The following is a 12,637-nucleotide window of genomic DNA, read 5'->3' on the forward strand; positions in this document are numbered from 1 at the left end:
AAATATACCAACTTTTTAATGACTGATGATTAACATGCTGTAATACACAGTTTAAATTTAACAGCTCAAATGTTGTACATCAGAGGTTAAGCTTTATTGGCTCCTCCTTGCGGTTTTACAAGGTGATTCCGGATAATTTCCGGTATGACGTCAAATGACACGTTACACCGTGTGATACTGCGTGAAACTGCGTTTTGATGTGACACACCCCACGCGTTTTGAATGGCTGCATCTGTATATAGATACATATATTTAGATCCTTAAATTAATATAGTTATTAATTTCTTTAGATAAGCGATTCCATATTATATTCCCTATTAATCAAATTCTAAAAAGTATGCATTTTTTACTGCAATAATGAGCGCAGATATCCATAGAAAAGGTTAAAACATAACTTTTATATGAAGTATACAGATGCAGCCATTCAAAACAAGTGGAGAATGGTTTGGTACAATGCCTTGGGCATTTCACAATAAAACACATCATAAAATGTCATTTTGTGTCATACCGTGTAGTAATATATGCAAATTTAATTATGTTAATAGCATCCGGAATCACCTTGTAAAACCACCAGGTGGAGCTAATAAAGTTAAATAAAGTTTTAAAGTTTCATTTGAGCTGTCGCCAGAAAACACTCTGTTTCGAATCCTGATCACTGCTGAGGGACAATCTTTATTCAATTTAAGTTGTATATTCTTTAGACTTTTAAATATAAACTATGTATTACAGCATTTTAACCATTATACATTAAAAAGATGGTATATTTTATGAAAGCAAGATTGCTCAGCTGGACAAAAGTACACTTCCACCTTTGTCATAAATATTTTAAGTATGCAGAAATATTTTATGCATCAAAGTCTTTACCGAAGATATTACTAATAGTATTAATAAGGAATGACCTTGGACAAGCTGTAAACTCAAAGTATTAACCTGGTCAACCTACTTTGTAATCATCTTTATAAACAAAAAGACTTACACAACAGCATTTCGTTGATCCGATCACGCATTTGTTTCCAGTCATACAAAGTATGCCTTTCACATGCTCATAAACTATAATAATTTAGGAACATAAACATATTACTGCATGTAAACTTTACTGTATATTGCTGGTATTGGTAGTTTAAAGAGAAAAATACACACCAGTATTCCATTTCTCCCTAAACATTTTAAGCATCAAAGTCTTACATGTGGTTATTTTGGAAACGTTTTTACGTGCTCCTTCTGACCATATTATTGTACGTTTATATAATTTGTGAAAAGGGATAGTTATAACCTTTTCTGTGAATATGCTCGTTATCAGAGTAAACAAAAGCATACTTTTAGAACTGAATTAATAGGAAATATAATATGGATTCGCGTATCTAAATAAATTAATAACAGTACAACTATATTCATGTACTGTTGCACAAACAATAGTATAAGACTTTCCATTTATATGTGTATTGCTGTTTTAGTGCTTGTCATATGACTTGCCCTTGGTGGCGTGATAGGTTAAGTGACTGACTTATAATCCTGAGGTTGTGTGTTCAAAACCCAGCTGTCGCAATGAGTTTTCTTTTTAACAAATAAACATTTCTTTGAAAAACTAAAATAGCAAATATTTTTGGCAGTATATTGACAGTTTTTATATTTCTAAGTATCACAACACATTAATGTTGTGCATTCACTTGGCGCTGCGCAGTTTTCGCATCTCTCTCTTTCTGCAGGAGTGCTCGCTGTGCCGAATTTCACTCCACAAAGTCTGAGTCTCTGTGTCTACATTGTTTGTAAATAAACCGAATTCAAAGGTATTTTCAAAGTAGAATAGGGCAAATCTTCCAATGAAAAACAGTCCACCTTCCCCCCACTGACAAATGTTTTCTTAGAAAAACAGATTAACAACGCAAAGCTGTGTCAGTCTTCTGTGTAAAAAAAATCATTTTGAACACCATGGGTACTGTTTTTAATAAGCTGCTGTGTAAAGAATAGGAATTGTCCTGCTGTCAGCAGTATTGTGTATATAGGTGACCCTTACCTGAATGAAAACATGACATAAAGAAAGGGTTTCAGAAATCAAACAAAGAAATAAAGTTTATTATAATTATAAACTAAGTTTATTCCCGTGCTTACAGTCTGGGTAATTGGAGGCTGGCCTGTTATGCTTCCTGTGGTGATATACGGGTTTTTCGCTCGAAGCCTTATTGAGCAGTATTGCTCATGTTGTGAACGTGTGTACAAAGCGGTCACCTGGGTTCCTGTTAGTGCGTAATTACACATAGATGAAAAACCAGAGTTTAAAAAAAGAGAATTAGCTATGTGGAGGCTGTGAAAAATGTCACAAGTCGTGGTCTTTAAAATGCATTTGGTTTGAAGGCTTTCTGTGTTTCCCTTGCGAAGATATGGACAGAAGAATTTTTGAGTGTGGTAAAACAAATGGGTTAAAAATGACATAGTAAAGGCTGTGAAAACAGTCGCAAAGTACTTTGTACACACAGCAAGTGTTTTCTTAACTCTATGAGGTTTCGTGAAAAAGCTACAGTCGTGCCAAAATCATTTTTGTACTTTAAGCTAACTAGCCCAATGTGGGCACTGCATTGTTATCTCAATCATCTGCTTATTCGTTTTACTCCACGGGAAGACAGGAGAATGTGATTGTGCTGTATCTGTACGGAATGTGTGCTGCATTTTCAAAATTAAAGTGTTTAAAATGTATAATTAAAAATTTTAAAAAAACTTGCAGCTTACTCAAAGATTCTAAGATGATCATGAGGAAGTGTATTGCATGTCTAATGGTCTAACAAAAGTAACAGTGTTTTGTTAAACCAAACGGTGGTTTGTGGGTAGATGCGTGTGGTACGGGTTTGTACCGTGAACTTTGAATGGCTGCATTTGTATACAGTATGAAACCGTATTGTTTTAAAGCCATTACAGTACAGCATTTCTAATTTACATTTTTCATTATCCCCCCATGGGTCATCACCTTGCTGTGGTGGTGGGGCTTATGGACCTCAGTGATACGCAGAGCTATGTTTGGAGGCTTGTGTCTTGTAGAGTCTCCTTTGGTGAACAGGTGTGAGTTGAGACATCAGACAAAGAACGGTCCCTCATGAAGACCCTCATGACAGTACAAACCAAGATTGAATACACCCTGCCCGGGACAGGGTTACCGGGATCTCTCCCTGGAGCCAGGCCTGGGGGTGGGGGTCTCGGCAAATGCCCGGTGGCAGGGCAACCCACATAACCCGGCTGAGCTCAGCCCAAAAAGGCAATGTGGGGCAGTTTTGTGGGCCTACCACCGGGTGTGATGCCAGCCTAGTAGCAGGCATAAGTGGATAGGACCTAGATGAACTAGACCCTGGCAATGGAGAATGGCATTGGGAACATGGAATGTTACCTTTCTGCTGGGGAAGGAGCCTGAGCTGGTGCAAGAGGTGGAAAAGTACCAACTGCATATAGTTGGTCACATCCCCAACACATAGCAGGATCTCTGGAACCAAATTTCTTGACTGAGGGTGGTCTCTCTCTTATTCTGGAGTTCCTCTGAGTGAGAGGCCCCGGGCGGGCATAGGTATACTCACAAACCCCAGGCTGGGGGCCATGCAGTTGGAGTTTTTTCCAGTGGACGAGAGGGTTGCCTCAATATGCCTGTGAGTCACAGAGAGGAAAGCTTTGACTGTTGTTTCTGCACATGCACAAAATCACTATTCAGAGCTTTCAACCTTCTTGGAGAAAGTAGGTGAGGTGCTTTAAAGGGTACAGCCTACTGATTGTAATCTTACTGGGGGACTTCAATGTTCACATAGGTCCAGATTTTGTCAGATACCTGGAGGGGCGTGATTGGGAGAAACGACTTACCGGATCTGAACCCGAGTGGTGGCTTGTTATTGGACTTCTGTGCTAGTCATGGATTTTCCATTACAAATACCATGATTGAGTTTGTGGTTGTATCATCTGACCTGAGGTCATATACTTTGAACACTGTTGGTGTTGGTGAGTTGGATTTGGCTCATGGGGTGCAGGCCGGATAGTACTGGGAAACTCAAATGAGCAGTTAGAGTTTCCAAGGAACGACTGGTTGAGGCTTTTGTCCGTAATGATTTCAACTAACTCCCATGTTCAGAGTGAGGCCGGGGACATTGTGTCTGAATGGACTGTGTTCAAGACCTCAGTTGTTGAGGTGGCTGCTAAGCGCCGTGGCATGAAGGCAGTTGGGGCCTCTTACAGAAGAAACCCTAGGACCCTCTGGTAGACACCAGAAGTGAGTGATGCTGTCAGGCTGAAGAAGGAAGCCTTCTGGGAATTGCTTTTGGGAGGAATTCCTGACTCAGCTGAAAAGTACCGGCAGGCTAAAAGGACTGCTGCGAAAGTGGTCACTGGAGCAAAGGCTTGGGCATGGGAGGAGTTTGGAGCGGCCATGGACAAAGACTATTGAATGGCCTCAAGGCTGTTCTGGCAAACCGTTCTGCGCCTCAGGAGTGGAAGGCGTGACCTCCCCCAGGCTGTGTAAAGCAGGGGCAGGGAAGTACTGACCTTTTCTGCGGAAATTGTTGAGCGGTGGAAGGAAAACATTGAGGAACTCCTCGACCCAGTGGACATGCCCTCCTATCAGGAGGTAGTGACAGACATACCTGGTGCGGGGGTGTCCATCACTGCCTCTTGATAGGAGGGCATGTTCACCAGGTTGAGGAGTTCCTCAAAGTGTTCCCTTCCACCGCTCAAATATTTAGCGACAATTTTGACTTGTCGCCAAAGTCACTATGGTGGTCCGAGGACTTAATAGTGGTAAAGCTGAGGGGGTGGATGGGATGGGAATGGGTGGATGTTGGGGTAGCGTGGTTAATGTGCCTCTTCAATGTTTCAATGTTGCATGTGTAGCGGCGAGGCTTATTAAAATACAGGAATTAAGTTTTCTGCCCCTTGCCAGTCCCTCTCTCCTTCATCTCAGTGGTGCCTGATACAGTTCACAATTAAGGTGTTTCCCTAGCTGATAGAGTGTCCTGATAAGGAACAGCTCCCCAATTCCTGAGATTCTCCAGCAATCTTAATAATCTCAATTCTGGCACCTAAAAGTCTGAGATTCCAAGGGAAAGTATTATTCAAAGATGGTTTAGTTAAGAGGGCATGGTTACTCATCATCAGCCAATCAATACTGGTAGGGCAGGTTAACCCCACGTGGGTCTCTAATGCCCATGAAACTTTCAACAAGTGAACAACCTGCATGTCCTCCAGGTAAAAACAGGCAACACCTGTTGAACGCCTGTGAAACGGAGCCCAAGTTGGGAATCCTAGAACAGTTCCCAAGGGAACACAGTTCCCAAGCGCAGAACATTCAGCCTCAGGGCTCCATCTGAACATCCTCAGACTCAGCCCAGACCACCACGTAACGGCCAGTGTGTCCGAGTGCCAGGACTTTCCTTTTTTCTAAGAGTCTAGGCTGGATGTTGCCAGCGCGTAACCAAAGGATCCACCTGAGGTTAGCATCAGCAGCAAGCCTCGTGAACAGGTCGGAACTGTGGACAGTTGAATCGGTATTCAGAACTAACGCTTATCAGGAACGAACTGGTCTTCTTCCTGACCTGCTGGGACCAACAGTCACTTTTCTCCTGTGCCCAAACTCTTGCTAGTTTCAGCCAACACTAACTAGCTGGTTTTCAGAGAGCATCAGCAGCGTCACAGGAATCTTCCACCACGTCGCAAGCAGCAACAACACTGCCTGGCACTGAGCCAGAGAGCGCGGATTGGACAGCAACAAGCTTGCCTTTGCTTCTTTGTGTCTGCAGGAGATCTGAATCCCCACAGATTGGATGAGTATTCACTTTCTGCATTACCGCTTGAGAATTCAATTGAACCTCAACCAGTTGATATCAATTTAATTCCTTTGAGTGATGTACTTGTTTTGGGTATATAATGTGTAGAAGTTGTAACCAAGTTCATTTACGAAAAGGTCTAAATGAATGATATAGTGAGTGTATGTCCCTCTTGGTATTGGTAACTCTTCGTGATTGAATATATACCTGTTGTATTCTGCTTACCCTCTCGATAAGATCTGTTATGTTTATATGCACATTTTATGTATTAATAAATGTATTCTTGTGTATTAGTACCCGTGTGTGTGTGCGTTGTTTGAATTATCCCGCAAGGCTGGATTCTTATGCCATGAAAATAATCATTTTGTGACTTACTGCTACAATTAAGAATTGTCCCAGTAAATGCACAACCCCTACATTACTGGTGCCTCGTGAGAGGATACTACACATGAAATGTGGTTAACGTATCCTTGGACTGGCAAACTGAGGTGGTGGTCAGTTTATTTAAGATGAGGGACCAGAGGGTGTGTTACAACTATCACACATCTATCACACTCCTCAGCCTCCCCGGGAAAGCCTATGCCAGGGTACTGGAAAGGAGACTCCACCCGGTAGTTGAGCCTCAGATCCAGGAGGAACAATGTGGATTCCGTCCTGGCCGTGGAACAGTGCACCAGCTCTTCTCCCTGGTGCAGCCAGTCTACATGTGTTTTGTGAATTTGGAGAAGGTATATGACTGTATCCCTTGGCATGTGATATAAGATGGATGGATTTTTCATTATCAGAATTTAAAGTCATATTGTTGGCTGATTACTTGTTGCTGAAATTTGCATTATGACAAAATATATATTTTCACAATGTGGTGTAAACCTGAAAGAAGCACAACATAATTATTTTACTGTTCACACAAACACACAGAAAAACTGGTATTCAAATGCTTGTTGCACTGTGATCCTCTTCTCCAGTAATTCAGTGCATGAACTGTCCAGACTGTGTTACTATCGGTCAAGTTCCATTTACAGTAAAAAGTAATGAGAAATAAGTCACCATATGTTGGGAAAAAATTATTACTTTTAATGGTATAAACAGTATGAACAAATATGGCCCCTGAGTGTTCATTGTATTGTATGTAGGCAACTTCACGTAACAAATTCTCAGCTAGATATAATATGATCTTGCTTCATGAAACCAAAAATTCATGTTTTGTTAGTGATTTTATATTTAATTGAATGTGGGGTTTTATTTATTCATGGCATAATTTGTCTTATGTATTGTTAAGTCACATTGTTAGACTATATATTGCGATGAGGAGAAAATAATCATACATAAGACTTTTTCTCCCAATTTTTATCTCCTTATTAGAACTTCATTAAATTCTACAGTATGTAGGACTTTTGATACTACTCTTGTGTAGGGCGGGCTTCATAAGGCACGTTTTTGTAAGTAGCCTAAACCTGTTTATGTGGCAAGAGGTCACTTTCCAAACGTATTTCACATGCAAACTATCTTGCTACTATTCCTAACAATTTTATTAAAGGTAAAGATGACATTTTCAATTAAATTCTGTATGTAAAGCTTACAAATGAAAAGAAGGTGGTATGATTATTAGAAGAAGTACAACACTGCACATTAGAATCTTTCAGTGTGGCAGGCAATAATTCTGCCACTTGAACCTCTAATGTACACAGTGTGCACAGGCCACATTAAGCATTCACTGTACCATTTGTTATTTTTACAAAGTAGAGCAGTCTTGCATCCGATTATTTGAAAAAATAAAAAGGTGTTGGGCATTACCATGCAAAGTAACATAGCATGTACTTTGTGGTGCGTTGTTCCTCAAGCATTATGAGAGGCTACATCTGCATATACTCAGTTAGTTACAGTTTCTATTCAATATTAAAATCCTACTCTTTCCCAAAATGTCCAGGTATTATTTGGATTGGATTTGCCAGACAGCCAAAAATCTTTGAGCAAAACTACAGGTTTTGCAGAATTTACACAACACTATAAATAAGAGTACAACAATATGATTTTTCTAAATTAATTAAAGTTGAAGTACAAAAGTTGTTTTTTATTTAATATTAGTATCATAAACAGTTGTGATTATTATATTTATTATTTCATCAGAGGGATTATTAAATTACATTCAGTTTCAAAATCTTTTGTTTATTTTACAATATATAGTTCTAGGATTTTGTTTTGTCTAGATATTGGTTTTACACAGACATGATAGCATTCTTTGAAAAAAATGTTGACAACCTCCATATACAATATAATGAGATGAAATAAAAACAGGATTCTATGATTGAAGTCATTTTATGACTCCATGAAATTTAATAAAGCAAATTCAGTGCTTGGTTCAATTTATCAATGCAGGAAGCATAGGGAAGCTACCACATCCCACACTGTTTTGGATTGATTGTCACAGATGTAATAAACACATGGAGGTCACATATGCCTATTATCAGCTGTGGCATCCTGTGCAGTGATGGATATCTGAAGTCTCTAAGGCATTGACTGACACAGATCAATCACAAGTATCTTTGGGACAGCTGTTCAATGACAGTTTCTTCAAAAATGTGCAAGGACTTGGAATGATTTATTTAGTTGAGAAAGCCACTGCCAAACTTTACAACTCACCTTGCCCCACAAGTATTAAATTAAACTCATATTTTTTTTTAGTTGTGAAGGCCAAATCAAAACTTCAACTATGTGTGCATAAAGGAATACCTGTGTAACACTTATTGTGTGAGAGTGAGCATAGCTGTGCTCAAGGGTGAGTGGTCACATCAGCCAGGTTGGAAACTGATTGATAGTTTGTGTCCATGTATCATTTGTAAGTAAGGAAATTCTGTGAAAAAGTATGGGTTGTAGTTCAGCATTAACTAAATCTTAAAGCGTTAATGGTCGTAGCCCTGGTAATAAAATAAATTGGGTTGGGCAAACATTAAAAGATCAAATTTAATCTGTTAGGCCTTGTGAAGGACTAGAGTCCCATCCAGGGTATGGTGTTATGTGCTCTCTGATCTCTTCCCACCTAGAAATTTGGATAAACTCTGGGCTGATGAGCCATTGTGTATGGATAAAATGAAAATACCCACCTACAAAGTATTAAGTACTCTGTTACTTAATATACAGTCCTTCTGGGGGAATGCCCTGTGGACAGATAAGACCAAATAACAGCTTTTTAAAGTGAAATAAAGAATTGTGGAGACCAAATATTTTGGTCAATTTCAACTTATGTATAGAGAAAATTGAGCTATTTGCAAAAAGTGCATGGGTGCCTATAACTGTATCTGTTCATAGAAAAGATACAAATTGAAAATTCAGAAGTTGGTTAACTGATGCCCATCTAACTCCAGTAGCGCTTAGCCAAATGTCAACCACTGCTTGGGAAAACCTTTTCAGCCAGTAAAATTGCTGAAGCTGAAATCAGTACTATGAAGAAGCTTTTTTACTGGTGTAATGACTTGGGAGCCCTGATCATATCACATCTGTAAACTTATTTTTTGTCACTCTTATCCCACTTTAAAGGTTTGCCATGGGGAACAGAATTAAGAAAATATATGTGAAAAGAAATCCCCCCGGTGACATTGTTCAGCTTTTATAATATAAGTATAATATATAAGAATATATAATTTCTGAATTATATAATTTCACATTTTTGCATTTTTTGTTATTAATTATCTACAAAGAGCATTTAATTTTTCCAGCTTTTAAAGCTTTAGAGTGAGAGCAAAGTAACATTTAAGAACGTTGTTTTAATAAATACTATACTTATAATACTATATGAATAAAAATACTATTATAAATAATAGTAAACCAATAAAAGGTTATCAATATTTAGCCTTACTGATGGTGTAAAATGTTTTCAATGTTTTACATTAATTATATTCTTTGTTTGACCTTGCCAGTGACTTATGGGCAGAACAGATTCAAAACTCTCTTTACTTCTTCGCATGCAATTTAAGAATTCAATATACTGCCTGATTCATTGTCTGGAACAATGCTACAGGGAACATGCAATGGGTTTTGCTGCTCAGAGTTTTGCTTAACTTTACTCCTCTATAGTTCTGCTATAATCCTTTTTACACTCTTGTTATTCATTATTCACAATTTAAAACTCCCTTAATAAAGGCATGGATTATTTTCTACCATTTTAAAGCACAATTAACATGATCTTTTTGAGATAATGATAAAGATTTTCTTTCTTTTTCATATTGAATTTACATTTTTTTTTCAATAGTAACACTTATGAACAAAGTATTTTAACAAAAAAAAAAGCTGTTTAATTTTGTAGAAATCTCCCAATCACTTAATTGGGTAACATCTGTATAAAATGCTTATGCAATCAACATATTTCCTTTTTTCTCTTCAGCTTTTGCTCACATTTACAGTAACTTCTCTTATCCTTAGAAGTATTCCACTTGCATTCAGAAATAAATTAAAATAATCATTTAAATGCATAGTTTCTCACTGAAGTGACACACAGAAAACGAATATAATGAGCTAATTTGGTCTGCAACAGCACAGACCCATATTGACGTACCATACGGATACATTTAAATCTGTCAGGAGAAGGATTTTAAAGTCAATTGTAAACATCACAGTGGAACAGTGTTTAGCATTGCCTTATCACAGCACTGGGCACTTGGGTTCAATTTCAGACCTCAGGTACTATCTATGTGGAGTTTGTATATTCTCCCCATGTTTGTGTGTGTTGCCTCCAGTTGCTCCACATGAAACATATTGATTTGTTTCCCCTCCCATGATCAAAAAGCATACTGGGAGGTTAATTGGCCTCTGGAAAAAATGACCCTAGGACTGGGGTCCTGTCCAGGGTGTACCGTGCCTTGCTCCCATAGCTTGCAGGGATGCTCATGACTCCTCCTGAATTGGATGAAGCAGTTGTAAAATGGATGGATGGATGCATGTAAGATTTACAGGAAACCAATGTAGGACTGATATGCTTAAATGATATGTTTAGCTTATAGCATATATGCTGGCACACTGGAGAGAAAGTCATGTAAAAGGACACTATTTTAAAGGTATACAAAACAGAAAACCATAGAAAGAAGAGAATGATTATCTAGAATTGTAACTCCCTTATTCCATATCAGTCTAACAATTAATTTTTTTTTCCTTTAGGAAAATATATTTCCTAGATGAGGCTGTTTATCAGCATAATCAAATTAAAACAGTCTGAAACAAATAAACATGGGGCCTTCATTCCATCATTCCATCGTCCAACATGGGCCACTATCAATACAGCTCTAAACTTATTATTTGTTCAATGACATTTCAATCAGTTTCCTTTGAGGCTTCTAGCTGCTGCATCTACTAGCTATTCAAATTAGCTTTAATTTTGTAGAAATACTGCATAACTAATTTGTGTAAATGCTGTCTAATATTTGTGTAAAACTCTCATTGCACTGAGGCAGGCAGAACTCCTTTGCAAAATATACTGTAAGACACTAGCATGATGTACTGAACTATATTATTACATGGAATTTATATCTAATTAAGTTATAGTATAACATATACAGTATAAATACTACATACTGTATAGTAGAGATGTCATTATTTTAGTCACACCAAATGTAGTTTGACTAAATGAGCTAATTTCATGGCCAAGTGAGCAGACAAAGCATTTAAATAGCTCAGAATTATACTTTATATATTAGCTGAAATATATGTCTAGGAATTCAGAAGCTATTGATGTATTTACAAGGGAAAGATTATTAGCCGCAATGGCGGAGCAAAATTAAATAGAAAATCTCTATTCAAGGATCATTGACTGCCAATCACCAGCATGTTAATAGTACAATATACTCATTTGATGAATGATGGTTATTTTAAAGCAAAAGATAGATGCAGAAAGTTCAATATAACATTAACTTCAATATATGCTATATATCACACCGCTTTGTTTCATTGTTTAAAAAAATGTTAATTTTACAGTGTTATGTAGCTTTAGTTCATTAAATGCATAATGTATTACTAATTGGCAGGAGCTCACATATTCACTCCTGGAGGGCCAAAATCTTGCAAGACATGAAAACAAAATTACAAAATGCTAACTGAAAAATAATGTGTGATATTATAGTTAAGACCGGGAGTTTTTCACACACTATGGTTATCATAGGAAAACTTGACATTCCTACAAACACATAAAGGTTTATTCCATGCTGAAAAGAGAAGACATGAAACACAATATTTCGACTGTGGATTATTTTTCAGCTGTGAGAGAAAGAGGAAAATTGGCAGTTGATAAAGCATGGGAGAACAAAAGATGGAATTGGAGAGGTGGAGGGAGCAGAAGAGAAGCAGAGTTGACACAGTTGGTGTGAAGACGATAGAGGTGAAGAGAAGTGTGAATTCAAAACCTGCAAATGAATAGTGAGGATTAGAAGGAAATGAGTCTGTCATTAAGAGAAGGGGGAGGTGTGATCCTAGTTTCAGGATAATTTTGGGTTTCGGATGTCTTTCTGTAATAGGAGTTCCAAAACCCCTCTTTGAGAATGCAGGCAGAGAGATCAATACAGTCATTGCCATTAGAGTTGAAATGGGATACTACTGTCTTGGAGAGATCTTTGATCTTCACAGCCCTGACATGTTCCCTGAAACAGTCTTCTGGTCTTCTTCCTGTTCCATCAGTGTAGATAGCTTGCAGTAAATAAGGTTGCTGGAGGTACAAGATGCCATTTGAGTGATCCAGAATTTTCCAGAGGGGCCTTAAATGTGCATGATATTGGATATATATCTACAGGTGATGAAGTTGCAGTTGAGCTCTGTTGCAGGGGAAAGTGTCAGGTGTGAACAAGAAGGTTATGCAGATTAGTTGGTCGGTG

The sequence above is a fragment of the Lepisosteus oculatus genome, chromosome 1 (assembly GCF_040954835.1).
Source record: "Lepisosteus oculatus isolate fLepOcu1 chromosome 1, fLepOcu1.hap2, whole genome shotgun sequence".
In the NCBI taxonomy this organism is placed as follows: Eukaryota; Metazoa; Chordata; class Actinopteri; order Semionotiformes; family Lepisosteidae; genus Lepisosteus; species Lepisosteus oculatus.